This window comes from Chironomus tepperi, unplaced genomic scaffold (assembly GCF_022539635.2).
Source record: "Chironomus tepperi strain 1889 unplaced genomic scaffold, CSIRO-AGI_Ctep_v1 contig_351, whole genome shotgun sequence".
NCBI classification, from domain to species: Eukaryota; Metazoa; Arthropoda; class Insecta; order Diptera; family Chironomidae; genus Chironomus; species Chironomus tepperi.
In genome coordinates, this window is record NW_027226473.1 from 715,897 (window position 1) to 729,335 (window position 13,439).

A 13,439-nucleotide genomic window follows, 5' to 3' on the forward strand; every position below is an offset into this window, starting at 1 on the left:
GAATATTTCAAGAGTCGTACTGTATCGAACAACAAATGGAATGAAATACGGTTGCAAAGCACAGAAGTTTCTGACCTTGTTAAGTTTGTTGATAAAACTTTTGATGAAATGATATTGCTGGCAGCTTTAAATAATTCATACCTGATACTTGTGTAAAAATTTGCATATTTTAGTGTTAGCTTTATCATTTGAAGCTGATTTTTTGGGGATGTGGGATTATAAGGTGTGTACATTTTGGGTTTATTTAAGGTAAAGAGGGTTTTGGGGCTTTGAAGGATGGCTCGGTACAGTTTAGGGTCTTCAAAGGATAGTTCAGCTCAGTTCAGAGTCTTCAAAGGATGCTTGTGGTGGTACAAAGCGGAAAATTGATTTTTTTAACCAAAAAATAAGTTAAAATACTCCATTTTGGAGCCGTAAAGTCGACTTTGCTTCTTACCGTTAATATGGCGACGCAGTGGTGCCCAAGCGAACACGATGAGTTATTTAGGACTCAAACCCTTCCTCCTTGACTGGAAATAACCAAACCTTCCTTAGATGTTCATTTGAAACAGATTAAATCCAGAATTCTAATTTAATAAAATGCGTTTTAACTTCACATACCCACAAACTTCACTACTTACTCTCTATTTCATTCGGGTGTTGATTTAAATTTTGATAAGTAAATTTTCTCTCCTTTTTTTTACTCATCCGAAATTCTTTACATCTCTTTGAATTTTTAATTCATGAATCTTTATTCTTTACACAAGAAAGCTCGTTCAATCAACTTTAGCCCCAAAAATTAAATGAATCCTTCATTTCAGGTGTATGTTTAACACAGAGAGCTTTATTTGTCCAGAAGGTATTAATTCTAAATCTTTGTGTGCTTTTCTTTGAACTTGAGAGCTTTTAAATAGCCACATGAAAGTGAATTAATTTTGTAATCTCTTTAATAATCCTTTTTTTTGTACCTTTTAAGGGGTTGGCCGGTTATTATAAAACACAAAATTACGGCTTCAAATAAAATATCAGAATAGTTTGCTCTTGTGAAGTATAGTGTCCATCCATGAAATATCAGTTCCAAAATTTGTTTTCCCTACTATAATAACCTCGAATTCCAGCTTTACCCTGAGAAACAAGGAGTAAAATGGTGTATTTTTGATCAAAAAATGAATGCGCCGATAATGAAGCCCTCAAAACTAAATCAAATGACTTCACACATCATCTAATGTTTCCATTAAATTCCCAAAAAGCCACCAAATATCCCAAACCAAATTATTCAACTTTAATCCACACCACATCTATCTTAATTACTCCACAAACAAAGTAAAACATTAAATGAGGTGCCAATTACGATTCACTGCCTGTCCTCCCCTCCTTCCTATCCACATACACATAAACATCTATTTTTAGTATTCATTACTAGAAGTAATTAAATATTCATATCTTTTCTCCTTTTTTTTTATTACAGATGGCAACCATTCCTGATAAATAACATCTTGAACTTCTATTCAGTATTCCTTTTAATTAGTAATACTGTGGATATGCTGCCTATCTCATCAACAATCCATGAAAAGCTCACAGAGACCGATGAAAGTTTTACGTTCTATTCCATTTGATGGATGGACAGACGAGGTGAATACATAAATATTTAAGCTTTTTTTTCTGATACATTTTTCTTATTTTTTTCATCACTAAACGTCTGACCCAGGTTGAGAGATTTTTCGATCAAGTGCGTAACGATTCGACAGCTTCGAGTGGAATGGGATTATTTTGTTATGCCTGTTTGTAGTTGTATTCACATTAGAGCTTATACAATAAAGTTGACGTCACTAAAATAAAAGTCTTGACATGAATTTGTGAAATTTTGCAGGCTTTTTTCGTTTTGTGGACAGGTGTCTTGAGGATGTGGTTTATTATTGGATGATATTGCGATTTTTGGAATTGATTGAATGAGTTGAGGTGTTTAAGTTTGTTTATATTACTGCTTGTAATGCTATTGAGTGGGCAGACTTATGTTTGATTAATTGTAAGTCTGGTTCCAAACAGATACACTCTGTTGACAGATTCAGGTATTCAGAGGATTGACAACATTCACTACTCATCCGCCCCTCCCCCTTAATATGCCTTTAGTAAAGGAAATACCGAGAACTGCATAATTTACATAAGCACATTTGCCATTTGCAATATAGCCAATTAACCTCAAAGGCAAAGTGATAGGAACATTTGACCGCAAATCGGAGAATGTAGGTTCAAATACCAACTCCCGGAGTCCGGTATAAAAAATTAAATTTTTCTGATAAATTAACTAAAATCGTTCCTGATAACGACAAAAATTCCTAAAAGATTACTTAAAATAAGTTGATGATTTTTCCTAAAAATAGCAAACTCCCACATCCATAATAAATATCAAAATTAATTTCCTGAATATAATACTTTCCCATAAAGACGTACTCTAAGATATTCTCATTACTTAAAATTTGCTCATTTATAATGAAAGACATTCCTGCGTACACAATAAAATTCCATGAAAATGAATTCAATCAGTACGACATCGTATAAGCAATTTATAATAGCAGATGAATGAAATAATGCTGAATCCTTGTCTCACTGTGGTTTTCAATGAATGTGGAATTAAATTTATAAGATTACGCCTACATTTTTAAAATGCTATAAATTGAATGAGCATCAGATTTTTGTAAATAGGAATAAATGAATGAATTTGAAATTGAAGTGCTGTAATCCGTAATTAATCTGGAACTGAGGGAGATGAAACTGGTTTGAGATGTTTTTGAGTTCATGAGAAATTTGTGGAGAATTTTAAATCCTTTTTAATTGATTACATCTTATTAAATTAAATAAGTTTACAATTATGACAAGGAACCCGGAAAGCACGTGGTGAATAAGTATTCAGCGTCAAGATGGGTTGAAGCAGGATTCAGTGAGGAAGAAGAGCGACAGGGGAGTGGGATTGAGGAGTAAAGTCCTTCAAATTCTTAAGGACAATGCAACACACTGTTTGTCTAATCTTCAATGTCAGACTTAAAGACCATGTGATGCGTAGGTGGTCTAGATCAAGCAAATGATGTGGATAATCTGACGCATCCCAAGGGTCTCTATAACGTAACTTGATGCTTACTGCAGAAAAACATGTCCTTTAACATGCAAAAGTGATGGATTGATCTATCGAGCCTCAAACTTAAGCATACCAGAATAATTTTGCAGACTTTAGATCTAAAAACAGTAAACAACAGTCTCACCAAGCCACAACAATAAAGATTGATGTATTGAGTATAATATTTAATCCCAAATGATCAACAGCACTACATAAAAATAGCAGGTAATTGACTGATTGACGTACAACTTCAACTGACCCATATTATCAATAAAACCATCGACATTCCTATCAATAACTTTATTTATCAAACACTCAAGATATCAATTTTCCCAATGAAATTAATATCTACAATAAATAGACATGAATCACAACACATTTAACCTGATAAATAATGTTCATCATCATCCTGACTTTTTGGATTTTCATCTCCTTTCATTAGATGTGAATCCTAAATGAATTATTGATTGATATTTTACTTTCTTAATCTAAAAGTATCAATTTCTTGTTGCTTTTTTTCAATCAAGATCTCCTTTCTGTGGAGCTTTTTCACTCGGATGTGCTTCTTCATCCAATTTAAAGTCAATGTTGTGGAAGAATTGAAAGAAAAAAAAAGTGGAAAAGTTTTGAAATGAAATTGTAAAAATGGTGATAACATACTAACCCAGATAGCCATTAAAAACAGATTTTATATCCACTTACTTTCCACTTCGGTTGTGGTGGTTAAGTTTTCTTGCTTTTTTAAGATATTTTGTGGATGAAATAAGAATGTGGGATTTTTTGAATTGGTTGTAAAGCTTAATAAAATTGAATTTTATTGAGTTAAAGTTTATGAGAAATCCTCGATCGGGACAAGTATTTCATGGCAGCTAAATGGAGGTCCAATTGCATCCAATGGCATTTAACATGAACGTCATAGATCAGCCACTAGACAACCATACTTTTCTGATCAGTCACAATGTCAACTATTCAAAAATTCGCCCACCGATCAGCATAACTCTGACTCCAAGCCCGATTTGATGAATTCCGGGAAAGTTAAATATATTGATTTCCTCCTCAGCTTAATGTCATGACTCAGGGTATGTCAATGCATTGTTCATAGCCATAATTCATAAGATCGCGACTCACACAGACCCAAAATACATGTTTCGCTGGTCGTGCACATCAATTGTGATTCATGAACTCGCTTAGGCGTCGGTTAATGCTGGCTTCTATCTCATGCTGACTCATAGATCTAATTGAAAAAGTTACTAAATTCGATTGAACATTTCCTGGGTATGAACCTGGATCAATAGATTTGGAGGGTTGTATTCAGGGAGTTTGAGAGAAATTCTTCAATTTCCTCACGATTTTCATGGAAAAATCCCAAATCCTTCTATCCCTTTCCCTGCAGAGCCCTGCTAGAAGGTCTCTAACTTAGTGATGGCAACCTGTGTGCCGTGAATAAGGTGTAGTGCCAAAGATGTTTGGTAACTTGAAAAAAGGCCCAAAACAGTTCAGACCATGAAGCCATGATAACCTTACCGTTATGTCAATGGTCACCTCGTTCCAAAGTTTCTTCTTCCAATTTTATGAAAAAAAAAGCCACAATAATTTAAAAGTCAAATTACAACATATTTCCATATACACACGATATCCGCAAAATTCATCGACAATTTCTCATTATCTTCCTAGAAAAACGACATCCGTTTCATAAAAAATGCATCAGTACATCCAAAAATAAACTCATCTCGGAGCCAAAATTATCATAAATAAATTTTTATTTCCTTAAAGTTCCTGCATGAGAAAATTCACGTGTCGACTGAGATTTCTGTTTCTGTGCCTTAAAAGGACTTTAACAACATTAAATCTTATTTTATGAACCCTCTCCAAAAAAAGAGAAGCTTTTTATTCATTCAGACAGGCGAGCTTTTTATTGACTGCTCAGGTTCCTTTTTTTCTCTTCAAACTATTGTACTTAAGGCTACTTTTTAAGGTAAAAGCATAAATAATGGCAAAAAATATAAATTATAACCCAGAAAAGGACATGCTGGAGGAAGGTTAATGCTGACAGAAGCAATTTATTAATAAGAATACATCAAAGCTCATTTATTATTCACTTAAAGTCTCTCTCTCTTACTTCATGCTTATTATTTTTCAATTTGATTGGAATCATTAGCGTAACAGACGAATGTAAATTTTTATTGGATTTTTTTGTGGTCTGAGGAAATGGAAAATTGTGTGAAAATTTTTTGAATGTTTATACTTAAGAATTTATGAATAAGTCATGGCAATTTGCAAGTTGTAGGTGGTAATTATGGGTGATTTATAAATGACGTCACAGGCTCGAAGTGTTAAGGATCATGTCTATAAGTACATATTAATTGAGTATACTATATTAATTGAGTATACTCATGGCAACACTCATTTTCTGTTAGGAAGATGAAAACAGTCAGAACCAAATAACGTTGTTTCTGCTACCAAATGAAGCTGCATCAATGGAAAGACCAAAGAATTTGTTCATAGAAGATTGAAATTGGCATTGTGCCAATTTTCATAGTAGCTCTTGGTATCGTATAGTTAAGAACAAATGGCTGAAAATCGTAAGGTTGTGGTTCGATTCCTACTCATCGCTGTCTTCACTAACTCCTTTGGTGCTTTGTGTGACCTGAAAATTTGGATAATGTGTCTTCTAGTCAGGTTTCTGGTGTTAAATTTAAGCAATTTGCATATTTTTGATGCTGTCATAATATTGAGAACCTAAAGTTTCTCAAGTGGAACTGAAAGTCACGTCCTACGATTTCCAGTACTGGAGATTCCTCGATACTGAGCCTCTGACCGATACCTCTTCCGCTTAACTATCGGGGGTTACTCGATTACATGGCAGAGTGCCATATATAAATTATACGTCTGCTTCCCTCCTGCTAATGCACTCCCAATGATAAACTGTTGACTAGCCAATACAGATTCCAATCCCAATAGTGCCCTGGACTCACTTGTAGAAATTGTGCACTAAGTGCTATTAGTCCCTGGGGCTTTCCGCTTGGCACAAATCATTTGAGGCTAATTGCGTCCAATGGATAATTTTCATGTTGACTTTTACAAAAATTGTCACTTGTATGTCATATGACCGCCAACTGATTGTCATAAAAAACTTGTGCCAATCGGTTTTGTACTCAAATTGTGCAATCCTACTCCGAAATTTATAAAATCTCAAAATCACTTAGTTCATGTAAAGCAAAGACTTGTAAGACCTCTTTTAAACTTTTCCACGAATTTTCTATGTTAACCCCCTAAAAGCCTTACATCAATCCAAAATATATTCTCTAAAAAATATTTCAAATTTCTCCGAAATTCCAGACCACATTTCCTCCAACCTACACCACATCTGTCATTTTTGCATCAAATTTATAATTCAGTCGACATATTACTCGTGTAATTTTGTTACTCAATTTACATATTTCATGCAAATAATTTTTTATGGCAAGAGACATATCGAGAAAGAAGGAAGACGATAACGTAAAAAAAAGAAGTTTCCATTCATGCATACAGGAATTGTATAGGAAATGGAAATGAATTATGTATTAAGTGATATGGTATTACACTCATTCAAAAGGAATTCACTGAATCATTCAATCTGGTAGGATGTACGCTTAGATACATAAAAAATATTGTGAATGAAAATCAGTCATTACATTTACATTCGTGTGGATTAGATGTGAAGGAATGGATGATGAAGATTTTTGGAGAAGTATAGAAATTTTTAATCCTTTAAATTGAACAAATTTCATCACTAAATGCTTAATTTTTAGAGGAATTTGGCAGTGCTTATAGGAAAATTAAAAGCACAAGCTACAAAATCCCGCCGAGGATTACAAGAAGTAAGTTTTGTGATAAAAATTCAAAATTTTCATAATTGATTGAAAATAATCTCATTATAGTCATTGCGATGGGAAAGATACTTGGATTGTTATCATTATCTCGACAACATAGGCAGGCTGAATGGGCTTTTAAAACAAAAAGCTTTCAATTCTTTTATTCAATAATTATCATTGTTAAAATAATTAGTACGATTACAGTTGCTGTCTATTCGCAAATTAGAGATGAAAATGTTCATACTAAAATAAGTAAGTTAACAAGCAATTAAGGCTATATTTCGCAAATTTCTGAATTTTTAAACTTTTTCAACTTTTTCAACTTTTTCAACTTTTTCAACTTTTTCAACTTTTTCACCTTTTCACCTTCTTCGAATTTTTCAACTTTTTCAACTTTTTCAACTTTTTCAACTTTTTCAACTTTTTCAACTTTTTCAACTTTTTCAACTTTTTCAACTTTTTCAACTTTTCCAACTTTTTCAACTTTTTCAACTTTTTCAACTTTTTCAACTTTTTCAACTTTTTCAACTTTTTCAACTTTTTCAACTTTTTCAACTTTTTCAACTTTTTCAACTTTTTCAACTTTTTCAACTTTTTCAACTTTTTCAACTTTTCCAACTTTTTCAACTTTTTCACCTTCTTCGACTTTTTCAACTTTTTCACCTTCTTCGACTTTTTCAACTTTTTCAACTTTTCACCTTCTTCGACTTTTTCAACTTTTTCAACTTTTTCAACTTTTCACCTTCTTCGACTTTTTCAACTTTTTCAACTTTTTCAACTTTTTCAACTTTTTCACCTTTTCACCTTCTACGACTTTTTCAACTTTTTCAACTTTTCACCTTCTTCGACTTTTTCAATTTTTTCAACTTTTTCAACTTTTTCAGCTTTTTCAACTTTTTCGACTTTTTCAACTTTTTCATCTTTTCACCTTCTCAACCTTTCTTCGACTTTTTCAACTTTTTCAACTTTTCACCTTCTTCGACTTTTTCAACTTTTTCAACTTTTTCAACTTTTTCAACTTTTTCAACTTTTTCAACTTTTTCAACTTTTTCAACTTTTTCAACTTTTTCAACTTTTTCAACTTTTTCACCTTTTTCAACTTTTTCAACTTTTTCAACTTTTTCAACTTTTTCAACTTTTTCAACTTTTTCAACTTTTTCAACTTTTCACCTTCTTCGACTTTTTCAACTTTTTCAACTTTTCACCTTCTTCGACTTTTTCAACTTTTTCACCTTCTTCGACTTTTTCAACTTTTTCAACTTTTTCAACTTTTTCAACTTTTTCAACTTTTTCAACTTTTTCAACTTTTTCAACTTTTTCAACTTTTTCAACTTTTTCAACTTTTTCAACTTTTCACCTTTTCAACTTTTTCAACTTTTCACCTTTTCACCCTTTTCACCTTTTTCGACTTTTCACCTTCTTCGACTTTTTGAAAAACTTTTTCACTTCTTCGACTTTTCAGACTTTTTCAACTTTTCAACTTTTTCACCTTTTCACCTTTTGAACCTTCTTCGAAACTTTTTCAAAGTTTTCAACTTTTTCAACTTTTTCAACTTTTTCAAACCTTCTTCAACTTTTTCAACTTTTTCAACTTTTTCAACTTTTTCAACTTTTTGACTTTTTCAACTTTTCAACTTTTTCAACTTTTTCAAAACCTTCTTCGAACTTTTTCAACCTTTTCAACTTTTTCACCTTCTTCGACTTTTTCAACTTTTTCAACTTTTTTCGACCTTCTTCGACTTTTTCAACTTTTTCAACTTTTTCAGGTGACTTTTTGAAAAGTTGAAAAACTTTAAAACTTTTTCAACTTTTTGAAATTTTAAAATTTTCAAATCTTTTTAAATAATTCCCAATTTTTTACTATTTCCAGGCTTTTTCGTTTACTACAACTTCAGCCTCCTCAAGTTGAACTTCAATTCGTCCAGAAAATGGCAAAAGTTTTACAGTTGAAAAACTGGAACAAATTAAACAATAATTTCCAACAAGTCATTGCAGATAGTTGAAAAACATGAAAAGCTGAAAAAGTTAAATATTAAAAGTTGAAAAAGTTAAAAGGTTGAAAAAGTTGAAAAAGTGAAAAAGTGAAAAAGTCGAAGAAGGTGAAAAGTCGAAAAAGTTGAAAAAGTTGAAAAAGTTGAAAAAGTTGAAAAAGTTGAAAAAGTTGAAAAAGTTAAAAAGTTGAAAAAGTTGAAAAAGTTGAAAAAGTTGAAAAAGTTGAAAAAGTTGAAAAAGTTGAAAAAGTTGAAAAGTCGAAAAAGGTGAAAAGTTGAAAAAGTTGAAAAAGTTACAAAAAAGTTGAAAAAGTCGAAAAAGTTGAAAAAGCTGAAAAAGTTGAAAAAGTTGAAAAAGTTGAAAAAGTTGAAAAAGTCGAAGAAGGTGAAAAGGTGAAAAAGTCGAAGAAGGTGAAAAGTTGAAAAAGTTGAAAAAGTTGAAAAAGTTGAAAAAGTTGAAAAAGTTGAAAAAGTTGAAAAAGTTGAAAAAGTTGAAAAAGTTGAAAAAGTTGAAAAAGTTGAAAAAGTTGAAAAAGTTGAAAAAGTTGAAAAAGTTGAAAAAGTTGAAAAAGTTGAAAAAGTTGAAAAAGTTGAAAAAGTTGAAAAAGTTGAAAAAGTTGAAAAGTTGAAAAAGTTGAAAAAGTTGAAAAAGTTGAAAAAGTTGAAAAAGTTGAAAAAGTTGAAAAAGTTGAAAAAGTTGAAAAAGTTGAAAAAGTTGAAAAAGTTGAAAAAGTTGAAAAAGTTGAAAAAGTTGAAAAAGTTGAAAAAGTTGAAAAAGTTGAAAAAGTTGAAAAAGTTGAAAAAGTTGAAAAAGTTGAAAAAGTTGAAAAAGTTGAAAAAGTTGAAAAAGTTGAAAAAGTTGAAAAAGTTGAAAAAGTTGAAAAAGTTGAAAAAGTTGAAAAAGTTGAAAAAGTTGAAAAAGTTGAAAAAGTTGAAAAAGTTGAAAAAGTTGAAAAAGTTGAAAAAGTTGAAAAAGTTGAAAAAGTTGAAAAAGTTGATTGAAAAAGTGAAAAAGTTGAAAAAGTTGAAAAAGTTGAAAAAGTTGAAAAAGTTGAAAAAGTTGAAAAAGTTGAAAAAGTTGAAAAAGTTGAAAAAGTTGAAAAAGTTGAAAAAGTTGTTGAAAAAGTTGAAAAAGTTGAAAAAGTGAAAAAGTTGAAAAAGTTGAAAAAGTTGAAAAAGTTGAAAAAGTTGAAAAAGTTGAAAAAGTTAAAAGTTGAAAAAGTTGAAAAAGTTGAAAAAGTTGAAAAAGTTGAAAAAGTTGAAAAAGTTGAAAAAGTTGAAAAACTGTTGAAAAAGTTGAAAAAGTTGAAAAATTGAAACAGTTGAAAAAGTTGAAAAGTTGAAAAAGTTTTTGGAAGTTGAAAACTTTGCATTGAAAAAGTTGAAAAAGTTGAAAAAGTTGAAAAAGTTGAAAAAGTTGAAAAAGTTAAAGTTGAAATTTTGAAATTTTTGAAATTTTCAAATCTTTTTAAATAATTCCTAAATATTTTACTACTTCCAGGCTTTTTCGTCTACTACAACTTCAGTCTTCTCATCTACTTAAACTTCATATTCGTATCCAAAAAATGGCAAAAGTTTTACAGCAACTGGAACAAATTAAACAATAATTTCCAACAATTATTCATTACAGATATAAAACATAAAGCTATAAATATTAAAATTTTTAAATGGTTCTATAGTTTTTTGTTCCTAGCACTCGTAAGCTTCATCCTTCAACTTTTCAATGGAACAATCACAGCATGTACCGACGATGCACATGCAAAGAGATTTGATCAGAGAGTTTTTGAGATTGCTTATGCTGAGCAATTCAAAGTTGTTCCTTACAACATAGCATTTGGATTCTATTTTTGTTTTGTTGACTTTTGCTGTACATTTGCTTGGTGCTTTAATGACTTATTCATTATGTGCATTGGGATTATACTTCATAGAGATTTTGAGCAATTAAATGAAAAATTTTTATTAAATGCAACGGTAAGTAATGGTGTTGGCAGCAGTAGTTGGCAAGCTGGTGGTTGGTCTGTATCTCTGTCGACCTGTTACTCTAATGGCCTGTGTCTCTACTGGCCTGTGAAGTTAATAGCATGTGGCTCTACCGGATTGTGAATCAATTAGCCTGTGGCTCTACTGGCCTGTGTCTCTATCGGCCCGTGTCACTGACGGCCTGTCGCTGCCGACTTGTGTCTCTACCGTCCAGTTACCCAGTGAATCTACCGGCCTGAATCTCAAACGGTCAGTGCATCTACTGGCCTGTGTCTTTACCGGTCTGTGTCTCTACCAGTCTGTGTCTCTAACGGCCTGTGTCTTTACTAGCTTGTGTCTCTAACGGCTTGTATCTCAACCGGCCTGTAACTCTACCGGCCTGTTTTCGGCCTGTGTCTCTACAAGCTTGTGACTGTACTGACCTGTGTCACTAACGGCCTGTGTCACTAACGGCCTGTGTCTCTACCGGCCTGAGTCTCTAGCGACCTTTGTCTCTAATGCCCTGTATCTCTAATGGACCTGTGTCTCAACAGTTTGTAACCTGATGATGACTTGCTGCTTGAGGTCCTAATCGTCAATAATCGCCGTCAGCTAAATCCACAGTCTATCCCCATGACCAAATACAAAGCCTTTCAATTCCCAACACTGCCTTCAACACTCAATTGTCAAATATCCACAGAACACATCAAAAACTTTTTGGAATCAACACTTTGCATTATATAGAAAATTGCATGAGCATGTACTTGTCACAAGTAAACTTCTGGGACCAAATATTCTCCTCTCATTCGGAATGAATTTGTACTTCATATGCTTCACATTATTGCTAAATTTTAAGTAATTTTTAATGAACATTTTTTAATTTAATTATAAATTCATGACTCATGACTTGTTTTATAAAGTATTTCAGTCAAGAGTATTGAAAGTCTCGTCCCATGGATTCTCCTTTTAATCCTCTGTACACGAACACTTGCCGTTTGCTATTTCTGTTCGAAGATTAATGACGAATCATCAAGAACAATAAAGATTCTGCACGAAGTATCAACCGGAAGTAATTTATCAGACTTGATAGCCTTCCAGAACTTTTTAACATCAACGACAATTGCATTAAATGGCATGGGACTCTTTTGGATGACAAAACAAATAATATTGACGGTAATTTATTTTAATTTAGTTAATTTTTTTTTTTTTTTGTTTTTTTGCTGTGAAAATTTATTGAATTAATTTTATGAATGGAGTTGGGAATGGATTGGAATTGATTAATGTTGTAACTTATTGGAAGTTTTCTTGGAGAGTTACTAGTTGTTGCTCATTATGACAATTATAAATTGTTGGCTGACTGACTTTAAAGTTGATATTTTATTTATGTTGTGGTTCAATACACCGTTAAGAGCTGTGTAATGAGCACAAGATAAAAAACGAAGGTTTAAGTGTACTTTTGCTCCACTAACCCTAACAACCCTGAGTTGCTCAGTGATAGAAGCATGCGACGGTAAATCTTAGGATTGTAGGTTCGAGTCCCACTCGGGCTATTTTTCCTGATTAGAGCTAACACAATCTATCCTGAGTGACACAACACACGTGCTAGAACACCAACACGTAGTTGTGTTGATGAAAAATCGTTATAATGATGTACAGATGTCTTTTCCAAGGGTCAGATACTCCACAAGCCCTATACTTAATAAATTTATATAAATAGTACAGTAAGTACAGTCTCTCAAGCGACACAAATCAAGAAGGCTCCGCCATGGTTTTTAGGACAAATGATTGTCAGACGTTGCGGAGCCTTCTTTATTTGTGTCACTTGGGTTATTGTACTTCGGATTGTCTGACTCTGGGTCTTGCCGACTTCGTGATGACTTTTTTTGGTCCATTTTGAGGGCCACATATTGCTTGTTGTCATTGAATTTTGCAGATCTCAAAAGTCGCCTTGACTCGATAAAAAATTCGTATCGACTTCAAATTCTGGTGTTCATGAATGCATTAAAGTTTACTGTTTTATATGCACAATACTTTTTAATGCACATATGTCACGATAAGTTGCACTACTCTTGTCTCAAGGGTCAAATATTACCTTATTGACATAAATCATTAACTGATTGACATAAGTCTATAAATGCAAAAAAATGCGCTTTAGCCACCATCATCAATTGCCTCAAACAAAATAATCTTTATCTCATTCCAATTTCTATTTCTATTTCTAATCTCATTCCTAGCTGACTGGAACAATAGTGTAAGAAGACATTAATTAGAATTATTCAGCCATTAATCATTGACAATAACAAAGAAAATATTCTTCATAAATATTAGGACTTATGAGCTGGTGCTTGTACAATTTTACGATCGTGAAATCAAGGCGGGAAATTTGACAACATGCACGCTTTAAGTAGCTTTTGGTGCCATTTTATTAATTACCGTAAAGAAAATAAAAGTCACAATTTATGTAGAAAAAAGTCATAATCCACAACATTCTGTGACACATTTTATATGTGCCTTATTTAAATATTTAATTTCAGTTCTGTTTGT